The sequence below is a fragment of the Dasypus novemcinctus genome, chromosome 10 (assembly GCF_030445035.2).
Source record: "Dasypus novemcinctus isolate mDasNov1 chromosome 10, mDasNov1.1.hap2, whole genome shotgun sequence".
Taxonomy (NCBI): domain Eukaryota; kingdom Metazoa; phylum Chordata; class Mammalia; order Cingulata; family Dasypodidae; genus Dasypus; species Dasypus novemcinctus.
Window position 1 is genome coordinate 74,820,417 of NC_080682.1, and position 16,687 is coordinate 74,837,103.

The 16,687-nt window shown below is 50.5% G+C and overlaps 1 protein-coding gene across 2 annotated transcripts in view; it reads left to right on the forward strand.

The window, feature by feature from the left end:
• The first annotated feature begins 5,461 nt into the window (after positions 1 to 5,461).
• PTPN5 (protein tyrosine phosphatase non-receptor type 5) overlaps positions 5,462 to 16,687 on the forward strand; it is a 59,697-nt gene continuing 48,471 nt past the window's right edge. The window contains exon 1 of one of the 2 annotated variants that reach the window (XM_058305652.2): positions 5,462 to 5,725. The gene's annotated coding sequence lies outside the window, so the exon portion shown is untranslated. The remainder of the gene's footprint in view (positions 5,726 to 16,687) is intronic. The other variant, XM_012525651.4, reaches the window with a different exon arrangement.

The window sequence follows — 16,687 nt, forward strand, 5'->3', positions numbered from 1 at the left end:
TCTTGCAAGTTAAGTCTCTGTTTAAATGTTATTTCCTCTCTGATGACCCAGTCAAAAGTAGCCCCTCTCCACCTTCACTCTCATCACTATACCTGTGATATTCATTGCACTCATCACTGTCTGAAAGTATCTTTTCTTTAACAAACCTGGTTCATTATCAGTGTGTCCCGTCTTGAATGGAAGCTCGGTGAGAGCAGGGAAGCTGACTGCCATTCTCTAATGTGTATCATTCTGGAACAGTGGCTGGCTCAGAGCGGATCCTCAATAAAACAGCTGTTGAATGAATCTGCTTTGCAGGCAACCAGAGCACCAGGGGAGAAACAAGACTGACTCCCACTCCTTCTGAAACAAAGGTTTCTGGTTTTTCTTCCTAGAATCGACACTCCGGCGTCCTTGGCCTTCCCTGGTGCTGACCGGCTGGTGTGTTCGTCTCCGGGGCTTGGCTGGGATCTCGGGCAGATCACCTCGCCACCACCTCGCCACCACCTCGCCACCACCTCGCCACTCCGGTGGACGCAGCAGGGGTTCTCAGAGGAGCTTCTCCTAACAAACCTCCCTAATGTCCTTGGCTTTTCACTCTTCAGGCTCGCAGCCTGGAAATGTGACTCCAGAAGTGAGCTCTGAGGAACACAGGCTGCGCTCTCCTTTTACATGGATGGTTTCACACAAAAGCCCTGGCTTTTTCTTTTCCCAGCTCCATCCCCACAGAGCCTCTGCTCTGCTCTGCCCAAACCTTGGGATACGGTACGTGGGCACAATTTCAATTCCCCTAAAGGGGCTGCCTCTACTGATTAAGGTGTGGGGATCATGTCCAGCTTTCATTGAGAAACGCCACCAGCGTTAGCTACATGAAACCCATTTCTGCCTGTGCTGTAACAGTGGCACTGAGGCCACTGGCCATAGGCACCCACAGGGTCTACCACCAGAAAACCTTCCTGAAGCCTTGCTCTCTGAGCTAAGTGCTAAAACGGCTTCAAATTCTTTATGGACGTGAGTAGGAGAAAAAGGAGAAAAAGCCTAAGTGGGCAAATCAAAGTGAGTTACTTTGCCACTTTTGGATGCATTGGTCTGTTTCTTCCTCTCTAAAATAATCATTCAAAAAAATTTACTGACCACCTACTTACTGTACGCCAGGCAATGATTCAAAGATGCCTGCCCAAGTGGACCTTGATTTCTAGTGGTAGAAGAGGATGATTAAACAGTACACATAAATTTCTAATTATCTAATTTTAAATTTATAAATATTTATTAATATAGACTATACTCCATGTGTTAATGTTATGTGAAATATTTATTATATGAAATATATATTATATAGTTCATAAATAAATTTAACAAGTTAGAAGGTAAAATTTGTCATCATAAAAGAAAAGAAAAAGGGAGATGGGGGCTGCTAAAGGGAGTAGGCAAGGCAGGTTCCAGTATTAAAACAGAGGGAAGGCCTCATTGAGAAGGTGACACTTGAGCAAAGATTAAAAGGAGGTCATAATATTAGTTCTATGTAACTGTTTCCCTTTCTTCCAGGCATCTAAGGAGATCCCAGGCAAATCTGAGGCTCAACCACAGCAACTCTACTGGCTTGAGTGGTCTGTGAATTGGTGTTTTTTTGTCCCTTGCAGAAGGCGGCCACGAGAGGGGTTAAGGATGTGGATTCAAATACCAGTTTACTAGACTGGTGACTTGGAGACCATATTGAATCTTTCCGAACCTCAATTCCTGTACTTCGAAATGAGCCTAATAGTAGTACCTACCTCACAGGGCTCTTTTAAGGATTAAATGAAATAATGTATGTAAATTCCCTTGCACACAGGAAGAACTCAACAAAAGTCAACGATAATTATTGAGCCTTGGTCTTGTCTCTCAGTTTATTTACATTTTCCTTGGACCTCCTTCTCTATTCTAATTAATATTTTAACGTTGATTTATAGCTTCTGCTGCTGTGGTAAGCTACCACAAATCCTCTGTGGATTGGGACGGGTTATAAATAAGTAAATAAATAAAAATCTGGATGGGGGACATTTTCACTGAAGCAAAACATTTCATTACCAGGAGAGTGAACTGCAAGTGAGGCCAAAAGCAAGAAATATTGACTCCAATGCCAAACAGTCCATCAAAACCACCAGCAAGGCACTCTCTGATTATCCAGATCATTTTCCTCTCTCCTTTCTCCTCTTTCCCAAACCCTTCTTCCTCCCTCCATCCACAGGGATGAGTCACATAAAATGGTCTAATAAGTGGCCCAAATCCTCCCAATCCCACAGCTACTCCACACCAGGGGCCTCAGAGAATTCTCCTTCTGACGGAAGAGGGAGGAGATCAATGGGGTCACCTTCCATGGTAGCAGGGTGACAGAGTGGGGTGGGGGTGCTGACTCAATGCACAGAGTCAGATATAGGCTAGAATATCATTATTAATTAGCAAGCTCTGTGAGCATGGAAAGTCCCTCAACCTCTCTGCGCCTCAGTTTTATCATCACTAATAACAGTAGCTCTCTCCAAGGATGGTTGTACAGATAAAGGGGATCAGGCAGGGAAGCAGGCTGCCTGGCTTATTTTCAAAGTCCTCAATGAATACTAGACTTCCCTTCTTTAACTACACCCCAGGGTAACACACAGTGTAGTAGGAGAATCTGACACTCTTCAATAAGAAGACGTACAGGTCAGAAAGGGGGTGAGAAGACCAGTTCAGATATATCCCGATACGTAAAAAATCTACAATAAGAAGGAAAGGAGAACTACTGTCTTTTGAAGCCCTACTACTTTCTAGATATAGTATCATGCTTAATCCTTGCCATGACCCTTTGAGATGGATGTTATTGTCCACACCTGACAGCTGCGGGCAGGCTATGAATCCAGGGCACACAGCCAGGAACTTTAGGGAGGCAGATCTGGCCTTCTGAGGTTGACTCTGTGAAGGGCAACATGTGGCCTCCACCGCAAACCATCCCAGGTACCACTGCCACAAACCGGTCTGACCCCACCTCACCTGGAGTGCCATGACTCAGGGACCCCTGAACCGGAACCAGCAGAGAACCCTGCCGAAGCTCCTTAAGCTCCTCTTCCTCCCCTCCTCTCCATCAGCCCCTAGGGCCATCGCGATTAAGGCGTCTCTGTCCCAAGCTTGGGTTTGGAAATTAGCTAGATCTGAATTTGAAACACACAGTTCACAAAGCAAACACGGCACCTTAAGTAAGTCACTGGTTCTCTCTGGTCCCTCTTCTGTAAATGGGGATATCAAAATGCCTACCTCCCAAGATTGCCATGAAGATTAAATAGAGCAGTGTATTGAAAATATTCAAAATGGTACCCGGTACATACTAAGCACTCAGGTCCTGGGTGCTGCTATCATTACATGATGTAGCCTGGAGAGCAGCAGTCTTAGGCTGAATGGTGGGGATTATGCTCTCCAGGAGGAAGAGTGGGCCCTTGAGCCCTGGCTGACATGTCTACCCACTTGCAGACAGCCCCAGCATCCTGGACTGGTTATCTCACTGTTGATTCCCTCCACCCCACCCCAGAGGAAACTCCTTGAGGCTAACAAGGAGACCCGGCTGGACTCTGTGCTGGGCTTGCACAAATCAGGGTCTATCCCAGGGCCACCCCACCTGCTCATTAACCTTGATCCACAAATATGTGTCAATGGTCTCTTCTTCCTAGGCACTGGGCAGAGAGAAAAGTGAACCAATCCTACTTCCCAGGTGTCCACAGTACATCTGGGGAAAACACAAGGAGTCGCTAATTACAGTGCACAGAAAGAAATGAGGGGTAAACAAAGGTAGCTGCTTCCTGAACCCAAAGTGAGGAGAAATTGAGTGTCCCTGGGGATATCAGGGAAGACTGTGGAGAAGGAAGTGGTGGTATTTGAACTGGACCTTGAAGGATAGGTAAGACATTGGGGAATGGCATTCCAGGCTGAAAGCACAGCATGAACGAAGGCCTGGAGGAAGGAAAATACAGGATTTGTTTAGGCAGCTGAGTAGTTTGATGAGGATGGAGTACTGGGGTGTGAGAGGATTAAGGTGGGAGCTAGCAATGAGAGCCCAGTGAGCCTGAGGTGCAGGTAACACAAAATAAAGGTCATGACCACTGCAGAGAGAATGGGGGAAATAAATCTGGAACTTTAAATAGGATAGTCAGGAAAGGCCTCTTTGAGGTTACACATGGAGCAAGCCATATGACTATCTGGGGGCAGAGTTTCCTGGCAAAAAGAATAGCAGTGCAAAGGTCCTGAGGCCACAAGGCGATGCATTAGGAAAATCATTGTGGCTGGAGCAGTGGGATGGATAAGGAGATTGGTAGGAGGTGAAGTCAAAGAGGTATAAGTGAGTCAGCTCCTGAAGAGCCTTGCAGACATTATAAGGGCTTTGGCTTTCATTTGGATGAAACGGACATCCACTGTAAGATTTCCAGTAAAGGGGCAGCAGTGATCTGACTTATATTTTAAAAGGATTGCTCTGGCTGCTGCGTAGAAAAAAAAACTGCAGAGAACCAAAGATGGTAGCAGACTAGAGAGGAGGAAACTGCCAAAATTCAAGCGAAATATGATGGCGGTTGGAGCCAGGTTTTTAGACTTGTGGTAGTGCGCCTCAGTTTCCCCACGTAAAAATGGAGTTTAGGATCCCCACTCTGCGAGCGGCCGGTCACCAACAAAAGCCCCATAGGGATGGAATGTCCGGAATCTCCGACCACTGAGGTGCCAACCGAGGAAATGTGGGATTGTGGGGCGCGTGGGCAGCTCTTGGAGCGTCAGGGCTTTTGGTGCCCACGGGAATGACAAAACAGGCGCGCGCCCCGCAAGGGCTTCAGGAGCGCGAGGCTCGGCGGAGGAAGGGGTGTCCACCCGTTCGTGCTTCCCAGAGACTGAAAGGAGAAGGGAGTGAAGGCGGGCGCTTCCCCTGAGCTCCGAAACGGCCTCTAGGCACCTGGACTGCGTGCGCCCCGGTATGCGGCCGCTCGGCTGGCGAAGGTGTGGGCATCGCGTGGGGAACGCCATAACCCCCCTCCATACGCCCTCCCTTCACCCCAGCTCTGCCGTCTTTGTCTCGGTTGCCCTTACTCCCATCTGCTTTTCAGTCCAGCTCCGGCTTCATTCACAAGGCCCCGCCGGGGTCCCTCTGGCGGTCGCCGTAGCTGCGCAGCCCGGGCCCGGGGCTCCCAGAAGGAGAAAATCATGAATGAAATGGATGCGCGCTCCGCTTCCCCGCCCTCCCAGCCCTGGCAACCCCAGCGCGGGGGCGGCGCCGGCCGAGGCTCCGAGGGGAATCCGGCCAGCTGCGCTCGGGATCAGGGGTCAAGGGTCTGTGGTAGGGTCGCCCTCCGGCCCTGGGCGCTGCCGGAGCGCCCAGCCCCCAGCCCCGCCAGCCCACCGGCCCTGCGCAATTCCTCCCGAGCGGCGCGAGAGCGCCCGGGGACGGGGCGGAGCCGGCGAGGAGGGTGGGGGGCGACCCCGCGGCTGCGCCCGCGGCTCCGCAGCTGAAGCGCATTCGGTGGGGCGGTCGGGTGAGGGAGCGCGCACGGAGTGCGGGACTGAGCGCCGGGCGGACGGACCGACGGACGGACGCCCCCGCACACGCAGACGCACAGAACTCGGCGCCGTCCCCGTCACACACACACACATACACGCAGACACACACTGTGACACACGCAGACACACGTACACTCGCGCGCGCACATCCTCCCGCCAGCCTGTCAGCCCGCTCGCCGGCATCCCGAGCCCGCTCTGGCCGGTAAGTGCGGCGCCTCGGCCGGCGCCTTTGTGTGGTGGGGAGCCGGAAGGCAGAGGAAACGGGGTCCCTCCGGAGCGGCCCGGCAGCTGAGACCTCCTCCTGTCCTTAGGGCCGGAGAGCCCTCGCCCGCCCCCGCCACGCCCCCGTGAGGCTCCGGGCGCCCCCAGACCCGGGGAGGGGTCCTGCCCGCGTGGGAGGGGGCCCGGTGCTTGATAGCCGGGAGAGAGGGACAGCCACTCCCCACGAAGCTTGTGTGCGGTTCCAGGAAGGATTTGGGATAGCGGTCTGGGGTCCGGACCTCTGCGGCCAAGGGCGGTGCGCCGCTCCCGGCGGCATCGCCTCTCCCGGCGGCATCGCCTCTCCCGGCGGCATCGCCTCTCCCGGCGGCATCGCCTCTCCCGGCGGCATCGCCTCTCCAGCGTCTCAACTCCGGACGAAGGCTGGAGATCGCAGCTAACCTGCTGGCCTAACCCACGGCTCCCAGCCTTCCCACCGTTTGGGTTCCCCCGAACCCTGTCGCTTTAGCCCCCACCCGCCCCCACCCCCACCCCCCGCGGCCGCTTCCCACCCACCTTCTAAACAAAAGCCCAGCACCTTCCCCCTCCCCTGGCAAGCCTCTTTCTCTGGACAAGGTCCAGGCTCTTGCAAAATCCGGAGATTGCCGGGGTCGGAGCCTTGGGAGGCAGTGTTGGGACCTTACCAAGGATCACGTGGCTTTGAGGGTCAGGGGGAGATGAACCTTGGAGACTCATTTTACAGGTAGGGAAACTGAGGCCCTGTGGATGGCTGGGCCAAGGTCACCGGCAAGTTAATGGCAAAGCCTGCATTAGACTCTAGGGTCCCTGGCTTTCATAGTCATACCCCTCCCCAAAATTTTGATTCTGTTGGGGAAACCCAGAACCCCAAATTTTACCTAAATGTGCCACAAAAGCCTTTGTAATTCCAGCCCTGCCCCCATTTGGAGCTGCAAGTGCCATTTGCTTGGAGGGGAGGGGGGAAGTTGCCTTTAATTTGCCTCATTCAGCCTCAAGGAGAGCAGGCTTATGCAAGCACTCCAGGTTTGGGATTTAGTTTGGGGGAAATTCACAACCCTGGATGAGAGATCAGATTTCAGGGTTATAGTCCTGGTTCTTCAGGAACCTCGGAGCCCCAGGGTCCTCAGTTGGACCAGGAGATGTGAGAATCAGGGGTTCATCCCCTTCCCCACCTTGGCCCCAGTGCATGCCCTCCCAGGCACTCCCTCCTCCTTCTTAAGGGCCCACATTTTCTAATCCAACCGGGCCCCTTCTTTATCCCTCCATCCCTCAAGGCTCTTTCGTTCCTTGGTGGAGGTCCTAAGTCCTTCATGTTAGGCTACCTCTTCCTCTTTAAAGTTTGTTGTGCACGGCCTCTTGGTGTTGCCGACAAGGCTGCTTGGGAAGCTTGAGTTACAGCCACGCCAGGCTCTGGTGGTGTTTCAGGACGAGGCTCCCTCAAGGGCACCTGGGTGTCCCCCCAGCTGAGCGCACTGCCTGGCACAGAGAGGGTGCCCAGGAGGGAGGCTGAAGGAGCGCATGCAGAGCTGGGTGGTGGATGCATGCGGTCAGTCACCTTGAAGGAGACCCCTTGCCTGGAAGAGTTGGCCAGGAGGGCAGTGTTCAGTCTCCAGGGCCCTGAGGCTCTTGCCCCGGGAGCTTCCTTCTAGAGTGGGGCAAGCAGCGGGACTTGGAGCTGAGCGACCATAGCCCCTGTGGCATCGCTCCAGGGGCCACCATCCACATTGCAGTCCCTGTCAATGGCCTTGTGCTCCAAGAGGCTCCATGGACACCTGGATTTTGCAGTGTGGAGGCTTCCACCCTCAGAGTGAGGACATCTGGGTACCAAGCATCATCCTCGCTAGCTGTACAAGTCTCAGTAAATGCTTATAGCTTCTCTTGGTCTCAGTTTCTCAGTCCCAAAAATAAGAGCATTGGATTAGAATATTTTCATGATCCCTTTCATCTCTGAACTTCTGTGGTGGGCCGGGGTGGGCTAGGGGTGTGGGGGGAGACATTATTTATATAATTGCTATGGGCCTGGTTTTCCTCTTCCGTTATTCTGTAAGGGAATAATTCCCAACTCAAAGAACTATACAGATGATGTGAGATCATGTATGTAGGATACTTAGCACAGCGCCTGGGGCTTAGAAAAAGTCCAGAAATGGGTAGCTATTAAAACCTTTAGGAGGGGAACCCATTAGGGCCTAAACCTATGGATCTACCCTCCACGTCTTCCCAAAGGCATGGGATTTTAGGGCTTCCAAGTCCCCAACCTCAAAATATCCCTCCCCCACTGACTATTCCAGCCATCATAAGACATCCATGAAACCTGAGAGGAGTAGCTCTTCTGTTTATCAGTTATTTTCATCTTTATGTAGTTATAATTTTAAGTTAATCATTGATATAGACTCAAAGCTTTTCTTATACTCTTCTACTGACACTTAATCCTCATAACAAACCCATGATATCATTAGTGTTAATCATGCCCATCTTAAAGATGGGGAAATAAGACTCAGAGTTTAATTTATCTAGGGATCAGTGCCGGAGAGTTGTACCTCCAGCTCAGATCATATGACTCCAATTTCTGAATTCCTTTTCTGAGTCATTTTGCCTGTCCTTTCCCAAGACTTGCCCTGAAAGAGAGCCAGAAAGTCCCTTGGAAAGAGGTGAGAAGGGGGGATTTTATCCTTCTGGAAGATCAAGAGTAACTTCTTAGAAAAGCTAGGTAACATCTGAGCTGGGCCTGAATGATTTGTACATTAGAAGAAGGGGGAAACAGGGCCCTCAGCGCCGGCACCGGCACCTGCCCCAGCCCGGCTCAAGAGCAGCTCCCGCCCGTTTTTCCCGGTTTCTTGACCCAGGCATAGGCTTTTCTTCTCTATTAGTTCCCAAACCACCCTCCTGCTAAATAAAATAAGTTTGCGTTTGACAAAAAAAAAAAAAAAAGAAGGGGGGAAAGATATTTCAAATAGTGGAAGCAGCATGAACAGAGGCCAGGCGGTGGATACTTACAGGGCATGTTCAGAAACTGGCAAGCAGTCCGCTCTAACTGCAGCAGAAAGGATGAAAGAAAAGCCATGAGAAGGAAGGTTGGGTAGGAGGGTGGTGGCGGTTGTTGGGGGGTGGGGAGCATTGAGTGCCAGGCTAAGGAGTTGGTCTCTAGTTCCTTAGTGGGGGCAGAGACATGACGAAAGCTGGCCACCAGGAAGCTCCCTCTGGCTGTCCCATGGAGAACAGATGGGAGGGGGAGAGCCTGCTGGCAGGGAGCCTAGGTAGGAAATGATGACAATAGTCGAGGTGAGCGATAACGAGGGTCTGGACTGGGGGTGGTTTTAAGAATGGTGAGAAAAAGGAGTTGATGCAAGAGGTCACAGCATCAACTGGATTGGCGGTTGATTTGACGTGGGGGCTAGAGGGAGGGAGGAATGAGAAGCGTTGGCAGGGTGCTGAGCCTAGGTAGCTGAGTAAGTCATTCACAGAACGAGCCCCACAGAAAGAGCCCAGCGCGGGGAGGAGTGGGACGAGGAGTAGGGCCATGGGGCTGACGGAGCCATAATGACTCCTCCTGGAAGGCTGGCTCTCCCAGCACCCCAGGCCGTCAAGAGCCAGTTCATTCATTCATTCATTCATTCTCCAAATACGTATAAACATCTGTTACATGCCAGGTTTCTAGGCTCTGGGGATACATTGCTGAAAAAGAAAAACTTCCTGCGAAGATCTACCAGGAGAGACAAAAGATAAAGCATAAGCTAAGATAAAATGTTTCAGGTCATGAGCAATGCTCACAAGACAAGTAGTGTCAGCGGGGAGTGCTGGGGACGGGGACAGAGGACCAGGTTTGCTTTTTAAATACTGTAGTCTCTAAGGAGGTGAAATTTGAGCCAAGGCCTGAATGAAGTGAGGAAGGGAGCCGTAAAAAGAAAAGACCGGGGAAAATAGCCTTCTAAGAGAAGGTCAGGAGTGCAAAGGCCCTGGGGTAGGAAGAGCTTGGTGTTTTGAAGGAAGAGCTAGTATGCCTGGAAGAAATAGGCAAAGGCAAAGAGTAGTAAGGAAGAAGGTCGGCAGGAAAGGTAGGGTGAGATCATGTGAGTGCTTTTAGGCCTAAGGAATAAGAAATTGCCTGTTGATGAGTCCAAGAGAACCTGAGTCCCCTTCTCCTTGAATTCCTAGTATCCAGCAAACCAGGCCGACACTCAGCAGGGGCTCAGTGCCTAGTTGTTGAATGAATGAATGGTGGAAATTACCATTTAGGTACAAGATTGAAACATCACATCTTGTTCTTGTATGAACCAATAAATGAAGATATGACTTTGTAAGCTGTATCTTAATCAAAATGATAAAACTGAGGCGATTCAAATGTCTTGTCACTCAAGTATGAAAATTTTAGTCAAATCCGCTTATTTTATTCTGTGTGGTTCGATATTATAAACACTGCTGTTGAGTAAGACTAAATAGTAAAACATACCTGAAGTGACTTTAAGACAATTAAACAGTAACACTTTTGGTCTTCTCCCATCCCCCTTCCAGTACAAATGCACATCACTTTGCCTTCATTTCACATTTTCCCTTGTGTAATTCTTGTGCCCTCAGCCATTTCCCCCATAGAGATTTTAAAGAAATACTTCCAGTACAAAGGCCCTTAATTGCAGGACAAGGAATTATCAGCTTCTCCAATAAATTGACAGATTCCCAAAATGGCAGAAAGGATTGGGAGGTGGGGGGAGGGAGAAATTACTTATAGAAATATAAATTCCTCAAGCACCTAATTAATTGTTTAAATGTATCTACAAGTGGGAATGGAAAAACTCCGGAGAGTGGCTAATCATTTAAAGCTTTTGTCTGCATTATTTTGGACACAGGGGATATGTGAATATTTCAAAATATATGGTACCTTGTACCAAAAATGTAACCTCTCCCGGAAGTATGTTTAACCCACTGTTCTTTCTAGTTTACATCAGCACAGCTGCCTCTGTGTTCTTGTCCTAAACTGACTCATGATTAAATGGCCTGGAGTTAGGCTCTTCCCTTCTGAACTCAGTTTCCCATCTCTGGATCACTGGGAGGTAGTGCTTGGGATGGAGGGGCCCATGAAACCTTAAGCTCTCATGGCCTGTACTATCTGTGGGACCACATTACTATCTCTCTTTTTTTTTTTTTAGATTTATTTATTTAATTTATTTATTTATTTCTCTCCCCTTCCCTTCCCTGACCCCACCAGTTGTCTGCTCTTTGTGTCCATTCGCTGTGTGTTCTTCTGTGTCCGCTTATATTCTTGTCAGCGGCACCGGGAATCTGTTACTCTTTTTGTTGCGTTATCTTGCCACGTCAGCTCTCCACGTGTGTGGCGCCACTCCTGGGCAGGCTGTGCTTTTTTTGTGCTGGGCAGCTCTCTTTATGGGACACACTTCTTGTGCGTTGGGCTCCCCTACATGGGGGACACCCCTGCGTGGAGGGCACTCCTTTCGCGCATCAGCACTGCGCGTGGGCCAGCTCATCACATGGGTCAGGAGGCCCTGGGTTTGAACCCTGGACCTCCCATGTGGTAGGTGGACACCCTATCCATTGAGCCAAATCTGCTTCCCAACACATTATTGTCTTTTTGGAAGACAGACCACATTGGGGTGTGATTCCTATGGCACTTGGATGACTGGGTCTTCTCCAGGAGGCACCAGGAACCGAACCCGGGACTTCCCACACAGGAGGCAAGTGCCGTTGGGCTGAGCCACGTTCTCTCCCCACAGGCTGCGGCCTCTGTTGGCTCGTGACATCTAGCTTGTTTGGGCGGGTGCGGCACTGGGACCCAAACCTGGAACCTCCCATGTGATTGAGCCATATCCGCTTCCCATCAATCTTCAGATCATAGAATCTCTAGGCCACTTGGTCCAAACTCCATCTGAATCCACAAGTCCGTCCACACTGAAAATGGAAAACTCAGGTCATCATCCCAGACAAAAACTAAACACTGCTTTAAAAGGTTTTTGAACAGTGACATCATCAAAAGCTCTTCCACACTTTAAGCCAGGTAATGATGGCAAATAAGATGTTGCCCCATTCTTCACCAGTGTCTCCATCTTTTCTGCAGTTGGGGATATGTGGAACTAGCATCTTGGCCACCAGTTTCTGGCAAAGCTCAGGGGTTCTCAAACTCTTAGAGCTGCAGAAACCGCTTCCCATTGAGCTGCAGCACATAGAACAAAAGCCACCCTCCACCTTGTGTCCTCCTTCAAGTAGTCTTGACTCGAGTTACCATTCCCGGGGGCAGCATGTGGCAGTTGGATTGACAGGGGATCCACAGTTTGCAGATTTATAAGGAAACAATCTCATTGGGAATTCTTTACTTTGGAGGAATGTTGGGGATGAACTATTCATAGCCAAATCTCCTGATTCCTGAGATGGCAAAATAAAGAGACTCTAAATTGTCCTCCCTTTTTGTGGTGAGATGGGTGGTAGAAGTCGTTAGAAATACCAAGTCTCAACATGTTTTTCTGAAGCGTTGACTTGAAATGCCCCCCATCTCTCTGGAAGTCCTTCGCAGGGGGTTGTGGACTTACGTGATGGGGAGAATGTGGGCACGATGTGGGCATCTGAAGTCAGCGTCTCAGATTATTGTAAGACTCGGTACGTATATATTTCATCATCTGCCTAAGGGTGTTGCTCAGCCTTTAAAAATAAGTTGGAATTATAAAAATAATAAAAACCATACTAAAGAATAAATGTAAGAAAATTAAACTTTATTTTATATAATTCTATTTTTCTTATAGCTTTGTCTTTCTTAGTAATTGAAATCAGTGCACCTATATTTCTTAGCTTGCATTTTTCTCTTAACAGTTTATCATCATTTCTATGTTATACGTGGTCTTCCTCCTATCCTCTATGACTTTACCCTAATTTAACCATTTCTCTGTTGTTGGGGATAGTAGTGAGCATCTTCAAGCATACAGCTTTTCATCTCGGACTCTCAAGGCATCCATTTTAAGCATCCTTAAGAAAGGTAGGACAGGACCTTGGGGGGTTAGTGAGAGGTGAAAGGAAAAGAAAGGTGTCATCTGTGGACAGATGCAGGTTAATTTCATGGACATAAATGATGTGCCTGGGGTCCTGGAGTGGAAGGAGATCAGAGAACGCGAGCTGGCGCAAGGTGAGGATGGAGAGGGAAATCATAGGAGAAGGCCGGGGTCACAGAGCGCTGAGGGTACGACAGAGGGATGTACAGCCTGTGAGATGTTGGGGGGTCCCGCCAGGATTTTGTTCATTTATTTTTGGAGTGTGTATTAGCCAAAGGGGTGCTGATGCAAAATACCAGAAACCTGTTGGCTTTTATAAAGGGTATTTATTTGGGGTAGAGGCTTACAGTTACCAGGCCATAAAGCGCAAGTTATTTCCCTCCCCATAGTCTGTTGCCACGTGTTGGAGCAAGGTGGCTGCAGTGTTCAGCCTTGCTCTTCCTCTTAAGGCTCCACGGTCAGGCTCTCTAGGCTCTGTCTCTCTCCCTGGGGCTCGTTTCTCTTTGGGCTCAGCTGCTTTGTTCTCTCCACAAGCCGGCTGAGAACTGTCAGGCGAATGGCTTCTCTCTTTTCCTGGGGCCTTCTCTCCTTCCTCACAACCTCGCTCTTCTGTGTGCTTACTTTCCCAGGCTCCAGCTCAAAAACACTCAACTCTGTCCTTTCTCAAGTCATTTATCTCTGAGTCCCCGCCCACCAAGGGGCGAGGGCTCAGCACCCTACTGACATGGCCCAATCAAAGCCCTCATCATAATTAAGTAAAAGCGAAACCTCAGACAGACCAGTCTACAAACATAATGCAATATCTATTTTTGAAATTCATAAATCATATCAAACTGTATAGGATGCTTTTTTTTTAAATGACTTTTCTGTTCCCGGCATGAAAAAAGACCACTGAATGAAGTCTTGAGAAGAAGCCATTAATTTAAAAAGTAAATTTTGTTTGGTTTTTGCATGGTCCTAGAGGTGCTGTAGAAGAGGGAAAAGGGAACAGAATACGAACGAGTCCAACCATCATTTCTGAAGAATTACCAATTTCAGAGGCATTGTAGATAGAAGAAAGCCCTCATGAGAGATTTTAATGGGTGGAATTCATTCATGCATGCAAATATTTATTGAGCCAGGCATTGTGCTGAGCACTGGGCCCTTGGCAATCACCATGACCTCAAGGACCCTGCCTGCAAGGAGCTTACAGGTAATAGGGTTGCCAGAGAAAGAACCGGGCAACTATAGTCCATATTGATGTGCTGCAATAATAAGTGCTAACTTTTACTCAGTGTTTACTATGCCTGCATTATCTCATTTAATCTTCATAACAGTTCAGTGAAGAAGGTTTTTATTATTCTCAGTGTAAAGGTAAAGACACAGAGAGGTCAAATAACTTGCCAAGAACACACAGCAAGTGGCAGAGCCAGAGTTTAGATCTAGGCAGGGCTGTGGGGACACAGAGGGGCACTGCCCAGCTTGGCAGTCACAGAAGGCTTCCTGAAGGAAGGGGTTGGGCAGGTGTTTTCGTGTAAGTTTAGTGTAAGTCTGCTGTGTTCTCCCTGAGCCCATGATTTCAGGAAATCATCCAGCTCTTGACCAGTGACTCTGATTTCCAGGGTGTCCCCCCTTACTGACACTTCAGAAGTGGCCTTCAGCATCTCTAGTCTCCGGTCATCAGGCAGGGAGGCCAGGGGTGGCGTTTCCTTTTCCCTCTGACTGCCCTAGCCGGGTTCCCGCCCACCCCTTTGGTGCCGGGTGTGCATTAGGAGGAGACCCAGGGGCTCTCCTGGGCACGGGCCGCTTAGGGCCAGTGGGCTGGACTGGCTGAACGCGAGGCGCAGAGCGGCAGTGAGGACCCCACGTCCACCTTCTGGGTCACATCCCTGCCCTGAGATGCCTGGCCCTGGTGGGATGCCACCACCACCCAAGCCCTAACTGGCCCTGCCTTCCCAAAACGCAGGTGTCACCAGTCTCTCTGCTCTTCACCTTCCTCCATGGCTCCCCGTAGCCTGCAGTGTTTCTCAGCAGGGACGGCTGGCCCCTGGGTTTGGGGTCTTGACAGCTATTTGCTGTTAAAGTGTCCCCAGCCCTGCCTCCTAAGTATTTGCCTGTACAGTCATTGTGGCAACCAAAAACACCCCATTTATATACCATTTTTAAGGTATATTTTACAAGGGTAAGACGTACAGCCATCAGCGAGGTTTTTTGGTTGTTATATATTCATTTCTTTTTTTTTTTTTTTTTTGTAGTTTTTTTTATTGTCACATCGGTGAGTTTTGGCAGCTGTGTACCATCCCCAAGATCAGCACGCGGGGCGTTTCCGCCTCCCTGAGAGCCCCTCCCCCCCAGTCAGTCCCCACCCCCGGAGGTAACTCCTGTTCCCATTTCTGTCGCTGTTGGTCAGTTTTGTCTGTTCTTGATTTCATATAAATGGCGGCATACAGTTTGTACTCTTTTGGGTCTTACCTTTTTTCAGCTCCATCTGTGTTGCACCCCCTTCCCAGGAGCACACGCGCATTTCTAACTACCTGGGGCACTCGCGTGGAGAACGCAGGGAGTTCACACCCCTTGTCTTGGCTGGTGCCCGAGGCCCGCTGCCAGGGGCGCCCCCTCCGGCCCACCCTCCGAGCACGCTGGGCTGCCCTCCTCCCACCCACCATGCCTCTTCTCTGCCCCGGCTGGGTCCTTGCCTGGAACGCCCTCCCCACCAGCCCGTGAACTCCTGCTTGTTCCAAAGTCTCTGCTCCGACTTCGTCTCTTCTGTGCCACATCCCATGTACCCCCCCCCCCCCCCCGCCTTCCCCCCCAGGCACTTCCTTAGCACCAGCGACAGCCTCAGCGGGCACGTGGCACGTTTCTCTCTGCTCGCTGGTCTGGAAGCTTGTTGAGATCAGGGACTGGGCCTGGGTCACCCGTGTATCCGAGCACGGAGCCTGAAATTAAAGACATGGATCTTAGATTATAAAACAGGTTTTGTCTCAAGACTATTTCAGAGACAAACTAAGTTAAAATAAATATGCAAAATATATCCCAGACCACTCTCTGACACTGATAAAGGAATGGTGTCAGGAAAACACAATCTCTGACTACAGGTGATAAATGGAGACTGACCCACAGTGCTGGTGAGGCAGAGACCTTTAGCCCTGCCCCAGGGGACCCCACCTCATGGGAAGTGGCATTGGTGTGTGCAAAGCAATACAGCCCAGGAAGCCAAGGGGAAGCGGAAAAGAGTCAATCTGGGAAGGCTGCCTGGAGGAGGTGAGGTAAGACTTAAGAGTTTTCAAAGAGGCGTCTCTGTTGAGCCAGGGAGTTTTATTGTCCAAGGTGTAACCCAAGGGGGCCTTGAGGTGTGATCCATGCCCTTCAGGAGTCTGATCTGTCCTGTCATGACCCTGGCAATGAATGCCACACAGCTGCTCTTCCTTCCCTCCTCTTGCCCCTCATTCCTTTCCACTCACGTCTTCTTTTTTCTTTGTTTTGAGCTGAGTGTCTCCTTTCCACCATTCCAAATCTGAGTGGACAGGACAGAACTGAACGCACGTTGCCCTGCTTTCCCCTTGTTCTTCTCTGCACGGGGCTCCTTGGCTCGGGAGGGTGTAGAAGGCCCCTCCTTGGCCCCTTCTCAGCCTGAGCAGCTCCCAGAGACCGAGGTTGGGGGCAGGAGAGCCAGGCGGTGGCCCGGGGCGTGGCGAGGCCCATTGCCAGATTCCATGTCACAAACCAGAATGCTGGGGGAAGAATTCAGCCGGAGGAGAGGTCTGCAGGCCGGAGGCTCCCTGGGGAGCTTCCGGGGTCGGGGGCAGCTGCTGAGGCAGGCCCTGGGAGGGAGGAGGCCGCAGCTGGGAGGAGCAGGGAGCTGCCTGTCCAGTCAGGAGGAAGAGGAGGAGGAGGCAGGGGTCAGCAGGGCTGGCGCGGTGGTTCTTCTGGCCGCAGCTACTGGGGGGATCAGAAGTCAG